We start from the raw sequence: 21,485 nt of genomic DNA, 5'->3' as shown, positions 1-21,485 counted from the left end.
AATTATTCACGCTCAGAACTGCTGCGATTGATCCGTCGTATATGCTTACGTTAGCTGTATAAGAATTAAACTGACAGTTGCCTCGAATGTGTGTGTCGTCCCCTAAATATTGGACAATGTTGCCACGAATGTGCGCTCGAAGGGAATGGAGACTTGCGTTGCAACATTGTTTGACGCGTAACGAGTGTATTGTTAAATAATGGTTTTCGCAAAGATAATGTGTTCCAGTGATTAAACTATACTTGCCACATTTCAACCGTTACAAGGAGGAAGAGTAAAAATATTGTTTTCAGTATAACGTTTTATTATGCGTTTACAATGTGTTTTCCCAGCCAACTGTAGCAAATATTTATTTTCAACGTATGATCTGAAGTAACATAAAATGTATTACGCCTCTCATGAAAAGTAAAACTGATAAATCGGTTCACTGTATATAACACGAAACAAGCAAGGTCCGCGTTCACATGGTATCTCAACACGCGTATTTAAATCTCATTCATGTTGATTTGAACATATTTTACATTTTTTTCTTTCCTTTCTTTCGATGTTTAGTTCCTTATCCCCTAGTATATTCTCTGCTTTTGGTTAAATGTTTATGTTTTTTGGAAAAGTTTGTTTAAATTGTTAATATTAAAAGATCATTATTGTTCTGTGTTAATAAAAGGGGGGGGCAGATAGGGTTCAAGGTCTTTGGTTCAAATGGCTCTGAGCACTATGCGACTTAAATTCTGAGGTCATCAGTCGTCTAGAACTTAGAACTAATTAAACCTAACTAACCTAAGGACATCACACACATCCATGCCCGAGGCAGGATTCGAACCTGCGACCGGAGCAGTCGCTCGGCTACCGACTGTAGCGCCTAGAACCGCACGGCCACTACGGCCGGCTCAATGTCTTTATGAGCACTGAAGCTGTGTACACACACAGCTTGAAAATTGTTTTCAAAATACACTCCTGGAAATGGAAAAAAGAACACATTGACACCGGTGTGTCAGACCCACCATACTTGCTCCGGACACTGCGAGAGGGCTGTACAAGCAATGATCACACGCACGGCACAGCGGACACACCAGGATCCGCGGTGTTGGCCGTCGATTGGCGCTAGCTGCGCAGCATTTGTGCACCGCCGCCGTCAGTGTCAGCCAGTTTGCCGTGGAATACGGAGCTCCATCGCAGTCTTTAACACTGGTAGCATGCCGCGACAGCGTGGACGTGAACCGTATGTGCAGTTGACGGACTTTGAGCGAGGGCGTATAGTGGGCATGCGGGAGGCCGGGTGGACGTACCACCGAATTGCTCAACACGTGGGGCGTGAGGTCTCCACAGTACATCGATGTTGTCGCCAGTGGTCGGCGGAAGGTGCACGTGCCCGTCGACCTGGGACCGGACCGCAGCGATGCACGGATGCACGCCAAGACCGTAGGATCCTACGCAGTGCCGTAGGGGACCGCACCGCCACTTCCCAGCAAATTAGGGACATTGTTGCTCCTGGGGTATCGGCGAGGACCATTCGCAACCGTCTCCATGAAGCTGGGCTACGGTCCCGCACACCGTTAGGCCGTCTTCCGCTCACGCCCCAACATCGTGCAGCCCGCCTCCAGTGGTGTCGCGACAGGCTTGAATGGAGGGACGAATGGAGACGTGTCGTCTTCAGCGATGAGAGTCGCTTCTGCCTTGGTGCCAATGATGGTCGTATGCGTGTTTGGCGCCGTGCCGGTGAGCGCCACAATCAGGACTGCATACGACCGAGGCACACAGGGCCAACACCCGGCATCATGGTGTGGGGAGCGATCTCCTACACTGGCCGTACACCACTGGTGATCGTCGAGGGGACACTGAATAGTGCACGGTACATCCAAACCGTCATCGAACCCATCGTTCTACCATTCCTAGACCGGCAAGGGAACTTGCTGTTCCAACAGGACAATGCACGTCCGCATGTATCCCGTGCCACCCAACGTGCTCTAGAAGGTGTAAGTCAACTACCCTGGCCAGCAAGATCTCCGGATCTGTCCCCCATTGAGCATGTTTGCGACTGGATGAAGCGTCGTCTCACGCGGTCTGCACGTCCAGCACGAACGCTGGTCCAACTGAGGCGCCAGGTGAAAATGGCATCGCAAGCCGTTCCACAGGACTACATCCAGCATCTCTACGATCGTCTCCATGGGAGAATAGCAGCCTGCATTGCTGCGAAAGGTGGATATACACTGTACTAGTGCCGACATTGTGCATGCTCTGTTGCCTGTGTCTATGTGCCTGTGGTTCTGTCAGTGTGATCATGTGATGTATCTGACCCCAGGAATGTGTCAATAAAGTTTCCCCTTCCTGGGACAATGAATTCACGGTGTTCTTATTTCAATTTCCAGGAGTGTACATTGCCGGTTGCTGCTTGTGGACACCGTTTCGAAACGTGTTTAAAAATACGGAAAGAAATGTCACCAACAATGTCGGTATTATCGCGAAATATGGGAGAGAGTGTCACAGAAATGATATAGAATTTGAGCTGGACATCACTAAAATAAAGGCGTTTTTCGTTGCGACGGAATCTTCTCACGACATTCCAGTCACCAACTTTCTCCTCGGAATGCGAAAATATTCTGTTGACACCGACCTACATAGGGAGGAACGATCACCACGATAAAATAAGGGAAATCAGAGCTCGTACGGAAAGATATAGGTGTTCATTCTTTCCGCGGCTATACGAGGTTGGAATAATAGGGAATTGTGAAGGTGGTTCGATGAGCCCTCTGCCAGGCAATTAAAAGTGATTTGCGGTGTATCCATGTAGATGTAAATGGTTCGAAGCAAACTAGTTTTCAGGCGGCCAATGTCACTCTCTACTTGTCACCGGCCTACCGCTACACGGCACTAACGCGTGTTTATACACTCCTGGAAATGGAAAAAAGAACACATTGACACCGGTGTGTCAGACCCACCATACTTGCTCCGGACACTGCGAGAGGGCTGTACAAGCAATGATCACACGCACGGCACAACGGACACACCAGGAACCGCGGTGTTGGCCGTCGAATGGCGCTAGCTGCGCAGCATTTGTGCACCGCCGCCGTCAGTGTCAGCCAGTTTGCCGTGGCATACGGAGCTCCATCGCAGTCTTTAACACTGGTAGCATGCCGCGACAGCGTGGACGTGAACCGTATGTGCAGTTGACGGACTTTGAGCGAGGGCGTATAGTGGGCATGCGGGAGGCCGAGTGGACGTACCGCCGAATTGCTCAACACGTGGGGCGTGAGGTCTCCACAGTACATCGATGTTGTCGCCAGTGGTCGGCGGAAGGTGCACGTGCCCGTCGACCTGGGACCGGACCGCAGCGACGCACGGATGCACGCCAAGACCGTAGGATCCTACGCAGTGCCGTAGGGGACCGCACCGCCACTTCCCAGCAAATTAGGGACACTGTTGCTCCTGGGGTATCGGCGAGGACCATTCGCAACCGTCTCCATGAAGCTGGGCTACGGTCCCGCACACCGTTAGGCCGTCTTCCGCTCACGCCCCAACATCGTGCAGCCCGCCTCCAGTGGTGTCGCGACAGGCGTGAATGGAGGGACGAATGGAGACGTGTCGTCTTCAGCGATGAGAGTCGCTTCTGCCTTGGTGCCAATGATGGTCGTATGCGTGTTTGGCGCCGTGCAGGTGAGCGCCACAATCAGGACTGCATACGACCGAGGCACACAGGGCCAACACCCGGCATCATGGTGTGGGGAGCGATCTCCTACACTGGCCGTACACCACTGGTGATCGTCGAGGGGACACTGAATAGTGCACGGTACATCCAAACCGTCATCGAACCCATCGTTCTACCATTCCTAGACCGGCAAGGGAACTTGCTGTTCCAACAGGACAATGCACGTCCGCATGTATCCCGTGCCACCCAACGTGCTCTAGAAGGTGTAAGTCAACTACCCTGGCCAGCAAGATCTCCGGATCTGTCCCCGATTGAGTATGTTTGGGACTGGATGAAGCGTCGTCTCACGCGGTCTGCACGTCCAGCACGAACGCTGGTCCAACTGAGGCGCCAGGTGGAAATGGCATGGCAAGCCGTTCCACAGGACTACATCCAGCATCTCTACGATCGTCTCCATGGGAGAATAGCAGCCTGCATTGCTGCGAAAGGTGGATATACACTGTACTAGTGCCGACATTGTGCATGCTCTGTTGCCTGTGTCTATGTGCCTGTGGTTCTGTCAGTGTGATCATGTGATGTATCTGACCCCAGGAATGTGTCAATAAAGTTTCCCCTTCCTGGGACAATGAATTCACGGTGTTCTTATTTCAATTTCCAGGAGTGTACATTGCCGGTTGCTGCTTGTGGACACCGTTTCGAAACGTGTTTAAAAATACGGAAAGAAATGTCACCAACAATGTCGGTATTATCGCGAAATATGGGAGAGAGTGTCACAGAAATGATATAGAATTTGAGCTGGACATCACTAAAATAAAGGCGTTTTTCGTTGCGACGGAATCTTCTCACGACATTCCAGTCACCAACTTTCTCCTCGGAATGCGAAAATATTCTGTTGACACCGACCTACATAGGGAGGAACGATCACCACGATAAAATAAGGGAAATCAGAGCTCGTACGGAAAGATATAGGTGTTCATTCTTTCCGCGGCTATACGAGGTTGGAATAATAGGGAATTGTGAAGGTGGTTCGATGAGCCCTCTGCCAGGCAATTAAAAGTGATTTGCGGTGTATCCATGTAGATGTAAATGGTTCGAAGCAAACTAGTTTTCAGGCGGCCAATGTCACTCTCTACTTGTCACCGGCCTACCGCTACACGGCACTAACGCGTGTTTATACACTCCTGGAAATGGAAAAAAGAACACATTGACACCGGTGTGTCAGACCCACCATACTTGCTCCGGACACTGCGAGAGGGCTGTACAAGCAATGATCACACGCACGGCACAACGGACACACCAGGAACCGCGGTGTTGGCCGTCGAATGGCGCTAGCTGCGCAGCATTTGTGCACCGCCGCCGTCAGTGTCAGCCAGTTTGCCGTGGCATACGGAGCTCCATCGCAGTCTTTAACACTGGTAGCATGCCGCGACAGCGTGGACGTGAACCGTATGTGCAGTTGACGGACTTTGAGCGAGGGCGTATAGTGGGCATGCGGGAGGCCGAGTGGACGTACCGCCGAATTGCTCAACACGTGGGGCGTGAGGTCTCCACAGTACATCGATGTTGTCGCCAGTGGTCGGCGGAAGGTGCACGTGCCCGTCGACCTGGGACCGGACCGCAGCGACGCACGGATGCACGCCAAGACCGTAGGATCCTACGCAGTGCCGTAGGGGACCGCACCGCCACTTCCCAGCAAATTAGGGACACTGTTGCTCCTGGGGTATCGGCGAGGACCATTCGCAACCGTCTCCATGAAGCTGGGCTACGGTCCCGCACACCGTTAGGCCGTCTTCCGCTCACGCCCCAACATCGTGCAGCCCGCCTCCAGTGGTGTCGCGACAGGCGTGAATGGAGGGACGAATGGAGACGTGTCGTCTTCAGCGATGAGAGTCGCTTCTGCCTTGGTGCCAATGATGGTCGTATGCGTGTTTGGCGCCGTGCAGGTGAGCGCCACAATCAGGACTGCATACGACCGAGGCACACAGGGCCAACACCCGGCATCATGGTGTGGGGAGCGATCTCCTACACTGGCCGTACACCACTGGTGATCGTCGAGGGGACACTGAATAGTGCACGGTACATCCAAACCGTCATCGAACCCATCGTTCTACCATTCCTAGACCGGCAAGGGAACTTGCTGTTCCAACAGGACAATGCACGTCCGCATGTATCCCGTGCCACCCAACGTGCTCTAGAAGGTGTAAGTCAACTACCCTGGCCAGCAAGATCTCCGGATCTGTCCCCGATTGAGTATGTTTGGGACTGGATGAAGCGTCGTCTCACGCGGTCTGCACGTCCAGCACGAACGCTGGTCCAACTGAGGCGCCAGGTGGAAATGGCATGGCAAGCCGTTCCACAGGACTACATCCAGCATCTCTACGATCGTCTCCATGGGAGAATAGCAGCCTGCATTGCTGCGAAAGGTGGATATACACTGTACTAGTGCCGACATTGTGCATGCTCTGTTGCCTGTGTCTATGTGCCTGTGGTTCTGTCAGTGTGATCATGTGATGTATCTGACCCCAGGAATGTGTCAATAAAGTTTCCCCTTCCTGGGACAATGAATTCACGGTGTTCTTATTTCAATTTCCAGGAGTGTATATGTCGCATTCCGTCGCGTGTGCAGAGTTGACCCGTGTTGTTTTTTCGCTTGTTGTAATGAGTTTTTCCGAAAAAATTGGGTGGTCAATGCAGAATACTGTCGAGTTATTATATATCGCTGTACTAGGCAGAGGTCTGCTTGTCGAATGTGTGAAACAAGCAGTAAAAGAACAGCACAAAAAAGAAGACGCTCTGTAGAGAATTGCTGCTACGTTCATGCTCCTGCCATATTCATAAGCAACTCGGAAAGTAACGACACTTTCGAGGAAGTAACTTTTGATGATTTATGCGGAATCATACCAATTGAACAAAAATTTGATAATATGCGTATTTGACAATGTTTTTCATGTAGTTATCGCTGCACAAACCTTCAGGACTTCCACCCACGCCCCCCTAATTTCAGGTATCATTTGGAATTCAATATCAGTGGATGACATCTAAGTGAAGTTATGAAAACCGCCAGCTCTTCTCTACTATGTTTTGATCCACCAACATCGACAAAGCATTTTACTTTATTTGCGTATACTTTCTTAAAGTATTAACAGTTCAGCATCACGTGTCATTACAGTTCCTCACCAATAGACATAACGTAGCAGACGATACGAAAACTATGCGAAAAATAGTGTTTCAGGCGATGGGAATAAACTGCAAGAAATCATTGCACCAGTGTCGACAGAAACCAGAAACAAACCCTTGCCTGGTCAACCTACTTTAGCTTATTGCAGTTACTGCTGTAGCCAAATATCTTTAAGTAATGTGGGACGTCAAGCAATTTTTAGCCATATGAAGGGGGAAATGTATACACAATGTGCTTTAAGTAAGAGGACATAGTCTCAATTTGGAGCGTTTTTTCAGCCAAAAAAGTCAACTGCTATTCTGTCACCTAGTATTTCTCAGCCACACACTTCAGCATCATCGTCTGCAGAAACTAAAGTATCTCTGTTACTTTCAACAGCAAACTGTCCATGCGGACTTATGGAATTTGTATTAAGAGAAGATGTAACGACGGCAGAAATTCTCTGGTGTGCTGAAACAGTTATGGCACACAAGTGACTTCGGGAGGCTAGAAAGGATGTTGTTGTAATGTCAAGAACGTGTAAAGAATGTGCTGTAGCTAATAAGGTGCAACTTCAGCGACGTAAGATAGGACATGTTCTTATTTTTGGAATTGCACCTTATTTTAAACAACAGTTGCTTGGAATTGTTGATGAAAGCTAGTTATATTGTTCTTCGTTTTTTATGACTCGCTGAATGAAATTGAGGGACGCACACAAATGGATGTAAATACAAGATTTCTGGATGAAGATAAAAACGAGAGAACAACAAGATATCTTACTTCCCGTTTTCTTGGTCGTTTCAGAGCTGCTGATCTTTTATCTTCTTTCATTGATGTGGCAAAAGACACAAAGTCGCGTGGGCTAGCAGGGCGGCCTAGGGCGCCTTGCAACGGTTCGAGTGGCTCCCTCCGTCAGAGGTTCGAGTCCTCCCTCGGGGATGGGTGCATGTGTTGCTCTTAGCGTTAGTTAGTTTAGGTTAGATTAAATATTGTGTAAGCCCAGGAACCGATGTCCTCAGCTGTTTCGTCCCATAGGAACTCACTACAAAAGAGGGCGTACCAAAGGGAAAGATGCTCCGGATTTCAGTGGATGGCCGAAATGTGAATTAGCTGTTTCTGAACGAATATAAAGCACATTCAACAAGTTGAAACAGCTAGATATTGGTAGCAGTGGGCTTTTACCTGCATAATGCTTTCAAAAATGCAATCAAGGCAACACTTTGGGACACTGCACTATTTTTGAGAGCCTTTTGTAATTTGTTCAAGAATGTCCCAGCCAGGGCAGCATTATATACTCAGTATATACTAAAAGTTATCTACATCTACATCTACATTTATACTCCGCAAGCCACCCAACGGTGTGTGGCGGAGGGCACTTTACGTGCCACTGTCATTACCCCCCTTTCCTGTTCCAGTCGCATATGGTTCGCGGGAAGAACGACTGTCTGAAAGCCTCCGTGCGCGCTCTAATCTCTCTAATTTTACATTCGTGATCTCCTCGGGAGGTATAAGTAGGGGGAAGCAATATATTCGACACCTCATCCAGAAACGCACCCTCTCGAAACCTGGCGAGCAAGCTACACCGCGATGCAGAGCGCCTCTCTTGCAGAGTCTGCCCCTTGAGTTTGTTAAACATCTCCGTAACGCTATCACGGTTACCAAATAACCCTGTGACGAAACGCGCCGCTCTTCTTTGGATATTCTCTATCTCCTCCGTCAACCCAATCTGGTACGTATCCCACACTGATGAGCAATACTCAAGTATAGGTCGAACGAGTGTTTTGTAAGCCATCTCCTTTGCTGATGGACTACATTTTCTAAGGACTCTCCCAATGAATCTCAACCTGGTACCCGCCTTACCAACAATTAATTTTATATGATCATTCCACTTCAAATCGTTCCGCACGCATACTCCCAGATATTTTACAGAAGTAACTGCTACCAGTGTTTGTTCCGCTATCATATAATCATACAATAAAGGATCCTTCTTTCTATGTATTCGCAATACATTACATTTGTCTATGTTAAGGGTCAGTTGCCACTCCCTGCACCAAGTGCCTATCCGCTGCAGATCTTCCTGCATTTCGCTACAATTTTCTAATGCTGCAACTTCGCTGTATACTACAGCATCATCCGCGAAAAGGCGCATGGAACTTCGACACTATATATAATCCTTGCTGCAGAACCGACAGTTTTAAGTCACCCTAGAAGTTAAAAAGGTCGTTGAAGGAAACAGACAAACGGCCTTGCTCAGGGAAGTGTTCTAGCTCCCATGATGTTCAATCTACATACGAACGATCGGCAAGTATTCGAAGATACGAGACATGTTCTCTACGCTGACGATTTGGGTATCACAGCTCAAGGAAGAACCTTTTAGGAACTACAGGGAAAGTTGTAGGATGATCTAGATGCTTATGTCAACATATTACAATCACAGGTCTCTCAAACGGAATGCCACCGGTCTTCGCCTAGCAAATAGAAAGGTGCACGTTAGCAGGAATGGGTCTACCATTGAGCACACAGGTCAGCCGACATACTTAGAAGCGACACTTGACAGATCCCTCACACGAAAACGCCACTGCGAAAGAAACCGAAATGAAGTAGCTGGATGGAACAACCTCCTTAGAGAGCTGACTGGCAGTAAGTGGGGCCACCGCCTTGGCACTTTGCTTTTCCGCAGCTGAGTACGTGTGCCGTGTCTGGTCTAGATCGGCGTATGCAAAGGAGATCGATATAAGCCTTAACGGAACCTGTAGGCTACTCACATGTTGCATGAAGCCCTCTCCCCTTGAAAAGCTCTACCAAGCTTCATGTTCCCGCAATCCCAAGTCTCCCAGGGTATCTCATGAACATAACGAGCCGTTCAAGAAGACATTCGATAACCGCCATCCACTACACGGTAGACTATGTGGAGAGTAAAATCAGGATATCGGTTCCTCAGTTACACCTTGGATTAACCCACTGTCGGTTACCCTATTTCAGAACATCCACCAACTGGTGCTGAGTTAAACAACAAGTCGTGGAACTAGTGTGGCCCCTTAAAATGAATCTGCTAAAATGGAACCTATTAGAAGCTGGTAATATTAAGTGGACTGTGGAGAAATACGAAACCTGGAACATCTTCTAAAACGCCGAAAATGTCCAGCACGATGCTCCCTAGACTACCTCTGGCTAAGCAAGTCTGAAGCTTTTGACTCAGGCCAGTATTGGGTGGAAAAACTGACAGCTCCGGACACGGAAAAGTAAGTAAACTGGAAATTTGGGGTAAGTTACTATAGGACCAAACTGCTGAAGCCATCGGTCCCTAGACTTACCCACTGCTTAACCTAATTTAAACTAACTTACGCTAAGGACAACACACACAATAACTCAAGAACAGCCCTAATCGCATTTATTATTGTTATAATACCGCCAACCGGTTTCAACCCGACGTAGGGGTCATCTTCTGGGCGTTTACACCATTGGTCGACTGCTGGTGGTGTCACTCCTGTCTACATAACGGCAGGGAACTATAGTATAGGAGTGACACCACCAGTAGTCGACCAATGGTGTAAACGCCCAGAACATGACCCCTACGTCGGGTTGAAACCGGTTGGCGGTTTTATAACAATAATAAATGCGATTAAGGCTATTCTTGAATTATTGATTAATCATACTGATCGCTACTTCTCTCCACAACCATGTTGTCCAAAAAACAACACACACAGCCATGCCGGAGGGACGACTGGAACCTCCGACGGGGGGAAGCCGCGCGAACCTTGCCGAAGCACCTAAGACCGCGCGGCTAACCCGCGCGGCGGAAGTAAGTACAATAAGTCGATGTTGACAAGTAAGTTGTTCGCCTGAAGCAGAGATTAAGGCGGTGCTCCGTACATCGTCCGCCGCGTCTCTTCGAGACAGCTCCCCGCGACACCTCTCGCGGTGTGAACACGAGTGGGCTCCCCTGCCCCCCTGCCCCCCTCCCCGGTGCGCCGCTGGTCTGCCGGTAATCCCGCCACCTGATACGGCGCCGCACAATGGCCGGCCTATCGCTTTAATAACGCGGCGCCGGCCGGCCGCCCCACAATGCGGGGATCAGCGGCGCCGTGTATCGGGTTGCGACCTGATTGATACGCGCCGCCAAGTCACACTGCGCGCCGCTCTCCCCCCACAGCAGCGGCCCCACGCGCTGCCGCCGCCTTGTTGACACTGGCCGGATACAGAGCCGGATTTGTCGTCCGTGACAAAGGGACGCAGGCGCAGCGGTACTGCGCAAAAATGAACAGCGCTGCTCGAGTTACCTCCACGTCGTATGAGATTCCCTGCGAGCAGTTCGAGCTCGCAGCAGCCGAAGGACGGGGTTCGATCCCGGAGATGATAGCGAGTTCCCTTGTCAAATAATGAAGATATTTCTGTAACATCTCCTGTCAACTGTATGTAGACTTCCTGTACCAAGACAAGAGCAAAAATTGACTGTTGTTATATACACTCCTGGAAATGGAAAAAAGAACACATTGACACCGGTGTGTCAGACCCACCATACTTGCTCCGGACACTGCGAGAGGGCTGTACAAGCAATGATCACACGCACGGCACAGCGGACACACCAGGAACCGCGGTGTTGGCCGTCGAATGGCGCTAGCTGCGCAGCATTTGTGCACCGCCGCCGTCAGTGTCAGCCAGTTTGCCGTGGCATACGGAGCTCCATCGCAGTCTTTAACACTGGTAGCATGCCGCGACAGCGTGGACGTGAACCGTATGTGCAGTTGACGGACTTTGAGCGAGGGCGTATAGTGGGCATGCGGGAGGCCGGGTGCACGTACCGCCGAATTGCTCAACACGTGGGGCGTGAGGTCTCCACAGTACATCGATGTTGTCGCCAGTGGTCGGCGGAAGGTGCACGTGCCCGTCGACCTGGGACCGGACCGCAGCGACGCACGGATGCACGCCAAGACCGTAGGATCCTACGCAGTGCCGTAGGGGACCGCACCGCCACTTCCCAGCAAATTAGGGACACTGTTGCTCCTGGGGTATCGGCGAGGACCATTCGCAACCGTCTCCATGAAGCTGGGCTACGGTCCCGCACACCGTTAGGCCGTCTTCCGCTCACGCCCCAACATCGTGCAGCCCGCCTCCAGTGGTGTCGCGACAGGCGTGAATGGAGGGACGAATGGAGACGTGTCGTCTTCAGCGATGGGAGTCGCTTCTGCCTTGGTGCCAATGATGGTCGTATGCGTGTTTGGCGCCGTGCAGGTGAGCGCCACAATCAGGACTGCATACGACCGAGGCACACAGGGCCAACACCCGGCATCATGGTGTGGGGAGCGATCTCCTACACTGGCCGTACACCACTGGTGATCGTCGAGGGGACACTGAATAGTGCACGGTACATCCAAACCGTCATCGAACCCATCGTTCTACCATTCCTAGACCGGCAAGGGAACTTGCTGTTCCAACAGGACAATGCACGTCCGCATGTATCCCGTGCCACCCAACGTGCTCTAGAAGGTGTAAGTCAACTACCCTGGCCAGCAAGATCTCCGGATCTGTCCCCCATTGAGCATGTTTGGGACTGGATGAAGCGTCGTCTCACGCGGTCTGCACGTCCAGCACGATCGCTGGTCCAACTGAGGCGCCAGGTGGAAATGGCATGGCAAGCCGTTCCACAGGACTACATCCAGCATCTCTACGATCGTCTCCATGGGAGAATAGCAGCCTGCATTGCTGCGAAAGGTGGATATACACTGTACTAGTGCCGACATTGTGCATGCTCTGTTGCCTGTGTCTATGTGCCTGTGGTTCTGTCAGTGTGATCATGTGATGTATCTGACCCCTCTAATGTGTCAATAAAGTTTCCCCTTCCTGGGACAATGAATTCACGGTGTTCTTATTTCAATTTCCAGGAGTGTATATGCATGCTAATAAGTACACCACACCAAAAAATAACTCATCCCAGGAGACATCAAGCTAATACCGTGTAACACAGGCCCTAGCATTGCTAAATTCCAAAGAAAGCAGATGCTGACTGGTGTGAATATTACCGAACTATCAGTTTAATAAGTTACGTAAGTCCTCATTCTGCGACTTTGCACTCACACAGGAAAATTTGTGCTGGGCAGAAACTAGAACCCGAAATTCCCGCTTATAGCGAGCGGTCATCTTAACTACTTCGGCTACCCGAGCATGTTCCAGGAGCGACTGAGACTTCCATATGTCACGTGGAAACAACCGTTACGTTCGCACGTTTCATAATTTCTACAAATGGAGACAAATATTGTATCCTCACTGTAGCCCTTCGAAGCATGGATACATCATTGATGGTTACAATGTCTGTGTTTGTACACAGTCTGTATCTTTAGAATATATTGTCCTTTAGCTATACATGCATGCATCAATCGTGCGAGCTAAGGGTTGTTGCTACGTGACATATGGAAGTCTGCAAAGGTCACGAAGGTGTGCTCACTTAGCCGAAGTGCGACTGCTCGTGGTAAGTGAAACATTCGGCTTCGAGTCCCACTCCTGCACAAATTTTCATGTTTCGCAAACAGCTGACGTCAATGCATAGTCACAGAATGCGAATCTATTTCGTACTGTTTACCACAACTGTAATCGTCAGTAACAGTTGAATAGTCTCTGTGGAATCGTTTCATAGACGCTGGTCTCACTGGATTCTGAGCATCCTATTCTGTCCACCGCTTGATTGCGGTTAATTTATTAACTCTCCCAGAAAGACTGAGCAATCAAATTAAGACTTATTAAATTATATTATGTTTGATTTTTTTGTGTTCCATAGGAAATCATGTCCTGTATTGATTACGTTTTTCCCTTCACCCGTGCGTTAATGTGACGTATGGTTTCGGGTTTCTTTTGTGGGGACGCTGAGTTGGTTGCCGTCTGCTAGGAGCAGGCGATATTTGCTTCTCGTGTGGAGGGTAGCACAGGATGACCAACTTAGGATCCCAGTACCTGGACAGAGAGATTTACCCCTTGTAGTCTGAGGTTGGTCTGTCTGTCAGGTTGGTGGCGGAAGCCTACCCCTCTGGTAGCTTCCGTTGCACCGGTAGTTAGGCGAAGCTCGGTGTAAGAAAGGACACTCTGCAGCTGGCGGTTGGTGAGTACAGTTCGTAGCTCCTAGAGAGGGTTTCTGCTGATAGGAAGTAAGTCGAATTAGAACTTCCCGATGTTAAATTCATGGCATATTTAAGAACTTCAGCTTAACTGAAGCTTGTGTAGTTACGTATTTTCGGAATGTGGCATAATTATTTTGTTAAAAATCAGCGATGATGGTGGTTGAAATTAAAAGTGTGGAAGTTTCTTTGTTCCTTTCAGACAGTTGGTTCAAATGGCTCTGAGCACTATGGGACTCAACTGCTGAGGTCATTAGTCCCCTAGAACTTAGAACTAGTTAAACCTAACTAGCCTAAGGACATCACAAACATCCATGCCCGAGGCAGGATTCGAACCTGCGACCGTAGCGGTCTTGCGGTTCCAGACTGCAGCTCCTTTAACCGCACGGCCACTTCGGCCGGCTCAGACAGTTGTGGGTACGTAGATGGAATGATTGAATTATTGTGTTCCACTTCCCTTTCGTGTGTTTTTCCTTTCTAATTGCGCGATTCTACATTTATTGGATTTTGGACAAATTTAGCAACAAGCGCGGAATACTGACGTTACAGCTTATCTGAGAAGATGGGTTAACGAAAGGCAAACCGACGTTTACAGCATTTGTACAATTAGATAAAGCTTTTGACGGGGATATAGTCTTTGAAATTTGAAGGTAGCAGGGATAAAATACAGGGAAAGGATGGATGTTACAAGAGTTGTAGCCTATCCCCGATGTTATTCAATCTACACATTGAACAGGCAGCAAAGGAAACGAAATAAAAATATGGAAAAGAAATTAAATTTCTGCGAGAAGAAATAAAAACTTTCAAGTTTGACGATGACGTTGTAATTCTTTCAGAGACATCAAGAGACTTGGAAGAGTAGTTCAGTGTAATGTACAACGTCTTGAAAGGACGGTATAAGACGAACACAGCAAAAGCAAAAGAAGGGTAATGGCTGTAGTCGAATTGAATCTGGTGATGCTGAGGGAAATAGAACAGGAAAGGAGACATTAAAAGTAGTAGATTAGCTTTGGTATTTGGGCCGTAAAATAACTGATGATCGAAGAAGAGAGCATATAAAATGCGGACTGGTAAGGAAAACGTTTCTGAAGAATAGAAATTTGTTAACCTCGAATACAGTTTTAAGTGTCAGGAAGTCTTTTCTGAAGGTATTTAGCAGGAATTTAGCCTTATTTGGAAGTGAATCGTCCAGGCAAGAGGAGGACAGAAACTTTTGAAATGTGGTGCTACAGAAGAATGCTGCAGATTAGATGCCTAAATAATGTAACCAATGAGAAGAACAAAATTGGGGAGGAAAGAGATTTGTGGCGTAACTTAACAGAGGGGATTGATTCATAGGACACATTCTGAGACACCAAGGAATCTTCAGTTTCGCACTGGAGGGAAGTGTGTGTGGGATGAGGGGGAGGGGGGGGGAGTAAAAGTTATAGTGCAAGGCCAAACGACGAATAGTACGCAGGTTCAAAAGAAATAGTTGTAGTGATTATTCGGAGATGAAGAGGCTTGTACAGGACAGAGTACCATCGAGAGCTGCATCACACCAGTCTTTGGACAGAAGACCACAATAACAACAACAACAGCAACAACAACAAAAAATGGTTTAAATGGCTCTGAGCACTATGGGACTTAAGAGCTGTGGTCATCAGTCCCCTAGAACTTAGAACTACTTAAACCTAACTAACCTAAGGACATCACACACATCCATGCCCGAGGCAGGATTCGAACCTGCGACCGTAGCAGTCGCGCGGTCAACAACAACAGCCTTGATAAAAACTCCCACAAGTTTGTTGAGGTACGTTATCGCCAGCTGAAGCCTATCGTTAAAGCGGAGAGCGTGTTGGCTGCTACACATCGCCAACTCTTCCTCTCCCAGACGTTTTCTGTCGGCTTGCGGTCGAGGCCAGCCGATGTGCCACTGATAGGCTGAGTGTTCGCGCAGTTCTGAGAGTGCGGTTACTGTCATACTGGAGGCTGGCAGTGTCCACAGCGTACTCACCATGACAATATAGAACGGAACAAAGAACAAAGCTTGCTGAGCTACAAGGTTGAAAAAAATATTCTAGTTCGTACTCACGGTATGTGTGAGCCCAACTCATGGTACGAAAAAACGAAAAAAAAGAAAAACATATAACAGAACAATCTCTGGGCTGAAGTAGACACCCCTGTGGCGACCTGGCCTTTCTGGGCCGTTATGCGTCAGAGATAGGTGAGAGAAATGGTGAGGGTGAGGGCAGATTCACGCCAGGCATACAGTCAGACAGTGGTAATATTATTCAAGCAGCCTTATAAAGCATTCTAGCCGCCCTCACCGCCACACTATGTGCTTGCAAATGCAGTCACAGTATGCGCTGACGGCCGGTTCGGATGGTGACATCCATTTCCCTGGGTCGTGGGTGGCGGCTACTATGATGACGAGCAGCCCACCAACAGGAGACGCTGTGAGTGCCACTGGCAGCGAGAAACGAGTGTGAACCCCAACCCAGGTCCTTCGGAGTCTTGCCAGACACCACACATACTTGAGGTCCTCATGTCTTGCCCTAGGGTCCAGTAACCAGACACGTACTTGTGGACCCCTAGTCTTGCCCTTGGGTCCAGTAGCCACACACATACTTGTGGTCCCCATGCCTTGCCCTTGAGTCCAAAAGCCATGCACATACTTGAGGTCCCCATGTCTTGCCCTTCGGTCCAGTAACCAGACACGTACTTGTGGACCGCTAGTCTTGCCCTTGGGTCCAGTAGCCATACACATACTTGAGGTCCCCATGTCTTGCCCTTCGGTCCTGTAGATTTGCACATACTTGGGGTCCCCATGTCTTTCCCTTGCGTCCAAAAGCCATGCACATACTTGAGGTCCCCATGTCTTGCCCTTCGGTCCAGTAGCTAGGAACTACTTGTTGTCCCCATGTCTTGCCCTTTGGTACAGTAGCCACACACATTCTTGAGGTCCCTATGATTTGCCCTAGGGTCCAGTAGCCACACACATACTTGAAGTCCCTATGTCTTACCCTTGGATCCAGTAGCCATGCACATACTTTTGGTCCCAATGTCTTGCCCTTGGATACAGTAGCCAAGCACATACTTGTGGTTCTCATGTCTTGCCCTTGGGACCAGTAACCACGCACATACTGGACCCTATGTCTTGTTGTTGGGTCCAGTAGCCATGCACACACTTTTGGTGCTCGTGTGTTGCCGTTGGGACCGGTAGCCAGGCACATACATGTTGCCCCCATGTCTTGCCCTTGGGTACAGTAGCCACACAAATTCTTGATGTCCTTATGACTTGCCCTTGGGTCCAGTAGCCACGCACATACTTGTAGTCCGAATGTCTTGCCCTTGCACCCAGTAGCCAAGCACATGCTTGTGGTTCCCATGTCTTGCCCTTGGGACCAGTAGCCATGCACATACTTATGGTCCCTATGTCTTGTTGTTGGGTCCAGTAGCCATGCACACACTTGTGGTCCCTGTGTGTTGCCCTTGGGTCCAGTAGCCACACACATACTTGTGGTCCCCAAGTCTTGCCCTTGGGTCCAGTAGCCAAGCACATACTTGTTGTCTCCATATCATGCCCTTGGGTCCAGTAGCCACATACTTATCGTCCCCATGTCTCGCCCTTGGGGCCAGTAGCCATGCACACGCTTGTAGTCCCCATTTCTTGCACTTGGATTCAGTAGCCATACACATACTTGTGGTCCCCATCTCTTGCCCTTGGGTGCAGAAGCCATGCACATACTTTAGGCCTCATTTCGTGCCCTTGGGTCCAGTAGCCATACATGTGGTCCCCATGTCTTTCCCCTTGGGTCCAGTAGCCAAACACATTCTCGAGGACCCTATGTCTTGCCCTTGGGTCCTGTAGCCATGCACATACTTGTGGTCCCCATGCCTTGCCCTTGGATCCAGTAGCCACATACTTGTCATCCCCATGTCTTGCCCTTGGGTCCAGTAGCCAAACACATACATGTGATCTCCATGTCTTACCTTTGGGTCCAGTAACCACACACAACTTGATGTCCCCATGTCTTGCCCTTGGGTCCAGTAGGGAAGCACATAACTGTGGTCCCCATGTCTTGCCCTTGGGTCCAGTAGGGAAGCACATACTTGTGGTCCCATGTCTTGCTCTTGGGTTCAGTAGCCATGCACATACCTGTAGTTCCCACATCTTGGTCTTGGGACCAGTAGCCATGCACATACTTATGGTCCATATGTCTTGTCATAGGATCCAGTAGCCATGCACACAATTGTGGTGCCCGTGTGTTGCCCTTGGATCCAGTAGCCATACACATACTTGTGGTCCACAAGTCTAGCCCTTGGGTCCAGTAGTGAAGCATATACTTGTGGTCCCCATTTCTTGCCCTTGGGTCCAGTAGCTTTGCCCATACTTATGGTACCCATGTCTTGCTTTTGGGTCCAGCAGCCACACATATAGTTGTGGTCCCCATGTCTTGCCCTGGGTCCAGTAGCCACACACATACTTGAGGTCCCTATGTCTTGCCTTTGGATCCAGTAGCCACGCACATACTTGTAGTCCCAATGTCTTGCCCTTGGGTCCAGTAGCCGTGGACTTACTTGTGGTTCCTCTGCCTTGCCCTTGGGTTCAGTAGCCATCCATATAATTGTGGTCCCCATCTCTTGCCCTTGTGTTCAGTAGCCATGCACATACTTGAGGTCCCCATTTCTTGCCCTTGGGTCCAGTAGCCATGTATAGACTTGTGTGCCCAATGTCTTTCCCCTTGGGTCCAGTAGCCACAGACATATTTGTGGTCCCCACATATTGCCCTTGTGTCCATTAGCCAAGCTCATGCTTTGGTCCTGATGTCTTGCCCTTGGGCGCAGCAGCCACACACTTCCTTGAGGTCCCTATGTCTTGCCCTTAGGTCCAGTAGCCACACACGTACTTGAGGTCCCCATGCCTTGCCCTTGGGTCCAGCAGCCGTACACATACTTACAGTCACCATGTGTTGCCCTATGGGCCAGAAGCCACACACATAATATGTGTCCCCAAGTCTAGCCCTTGGTTCCAGTAGGCACACACATACTTGTGGTCCCCATGTCTTGCCCTTGGGCCAGTAGCCACACGCACATTTGTTATCCCCATGTCTTGCCCTTGTGTCCACTATGTATCTATGTATGGCCTCACTTCTAGACCCCATGTGCTGCCCTTGTGGCCAGTAGCCATGCAGCCATGCACATGCTAGTTGTCCCCATGTGTTGCCCTTGCGTACAGTAGCCATGCACATACTTGGGGTCCCCATGTATTGCCTTTGGGTGCAGTAGCCATGCATACACTTGTGATCCCCATGTCTTGTCCTTGGGTCCAGTAGCTAGGCACATACTTGTCGTCCCCATGTCTTGCCCTTGGGCACAGTAGCCACACACATTCTTGAGGTCCCTATGCCTTCCCCTGGGGTCCAGTAGCCACACACGTAGTTGAGGTCCCTATGTCTTGTCCTTGGGTCCAGTAGCCATGCACATACTTGTGGTCCCCATGTCTTGCCATTGGGTCCAGTAGCCAAGCACATACTTGTATTCCCCATGTCCTGCTCTTGGGTACAGTAGCCACATACTTGTGGTTCCCATGTGTTGCCCTTGGGTCCAGCAGCCATGCACATACTTGTGGTCCCCCATCTCTTGCCATTTGGTTCAGTAGCAATCCACATACTTGTGGTCCTCATCTCTTGCCCTTGGGTCCAGTAGCCAACACCAAATGTCTGTTGCTGAGCAGCAATCCCCAGTCATTGCCCTCCCCCCCTCCCTTCCCCCAAAGATCGTCCAGGACGATAGCAGATGGTGTCTAGGTGGCTAGGAGGCTGTGAATTCGTGTCTGCCCCTGCAGATCGAAGAATCTTACAGTCCATCATCCGATGTTGCTGAGAAGGTCGATTCTGGCCACACAGCATCTGCATGATTTACTGAAGTTGTCCAAATCCCGTGGCAGCTACACCACAGTTCGGTTCGCCTCGCAAGTACTCGAGGATCCAACCTGTAGCAGTTAGTCAGCCAATCTTCATCACCAAGAGTGGACCGTGGGGTCTCTGAAAAGCAAAAGCCAGTCTTTCTTCTCTGGTTCAAGATACAGACAGAATGGCGGTATGACTGAATGCTTTGACCCCCTAAGCTCGATTATTTACACAGTTACAGCTACACATCTGGTGTAGTCCTTCTGGACGTGGAGAGGTGGGTTTGCTTCATATTACTAGTCCTCTCAGCTTTTCCTAGCTCGCTCTACACTGGGCACGAGTTGCGAGGCTCTGTTAAATTTGCAATGTGTGAGGTTCTCGGTAGTGCGCGAATGTCCAAGCTAGAAAAAGTTACTATTTTTTCACTGTGTTTGTTGTTCCGTTCTCTCAACTGTTGGTCGGTGTCGCAAACCGCGTCCGCTCGCTGTATTTGCCGTGATGTCAACAATATCGCCCATGGGCTTGCTTGCCTGCCTGGCCGCGGTAAGAGTAAAACTTTAAAAATTCACAATTCGCTCGCTGTACTTTTCCGGGATGCGGCACCTTACACACTGCTAGTTACACGCCTAACTGGGCTGTCGGCGCATCCGACGCGTTGTAGAGGCGGACTTGCGACTCCTCGGACCACACCACGCACCTCCCTTTAGCTACTTTCCAGTTTAGTGTCAATGTTAAATGGCCCAGTGAAGATATGTATTTGTAAGTACCGTTTGTAAGTAATGGCCTTATGCGAAGTACCATACTGGAAATGGTCATCGCATGCAGTTCATTTTGCAATGTTTATCCGCAGTGGTCGAGATTAACCTGATGCACTGACACAGCAAGTGAAAGTGACTGTCACTGACAAGGCGCAGAACTCGCCACAGACCCCCTCAGTTAGGTTCTTTATGCCCCCGGCCACACTGTTCTGACAGGTCACCATTTCCTGTAGACAAGCTACACAGTTTACTCCGATACAGCGACAAATTGGGCATCTTAATTGGTGGCCTCGTCCACAGACGGAAGCTCCTTTCTGCCATCCTTTCAGTCTTTCAGCCGCTTCGTCTTCCTGCGCTGATCCCATACCATCGTCTGCCTCAGACACACCACCGCACAACCACTCCTTACGTCAACGTTGCAAGGTTACATGACTACCTGCTACCAGAATACACTATCAACAGCACTCCGAAGCGACCCGTAAGCGCTTTCAAGGGCTGATTTACATTTTAACCGGTGAGATTGGTGCCTTCCGGGAACTACAGAAAAAAAACTCCACACTTTATTTCATCCTCCGTAAGTGAGCGATGCTACACTCAACCGCAAGGTTGGTTAGAACCCCGCACAACTACAGTGCTCTACCACCCACATTCCTGTCGCAGGTTGTGAGTCCTTGTCTTCCTACAGCCACTGAACTGACTTACCCACATCTAAACTTTCCGGTCATCCAGTATGGAATTATACCAAACGTCTCCTTTGACCAAGTCTATAAAATGTTTTGCCACATTTCGTGGTTCATGCGTCCACTCCGTTTTACGACAAAACGTCAGAAGCTTTTCCGTTATTTCTACAGTTCTCCAAGCGCCCACCTCTCACATCCGTGGATCACCAGACTGGAACTGCAGAGCCTTATTTACAGGGCGGCCGCA

This window comes from Schistocerca nitens, chromosome 5, assembly GCF_023898315.1.
Source record: "Schistocerca nitens isolate TAMUIC-IGC-003100 chromosome 5, iqSchNite1.1, whole genome shotgun sequence".
In the NCBI taxonomy this organism is placed as follows: domain Eukaryota; kingdom Metazoa; phylum Arthropoda; class Insecta; order Orthoptera; family Acrididae; genus Schistocerca; species Schistocerca nitens.
Note: the sequence above shows the minus strand (reverse complement) of the source record.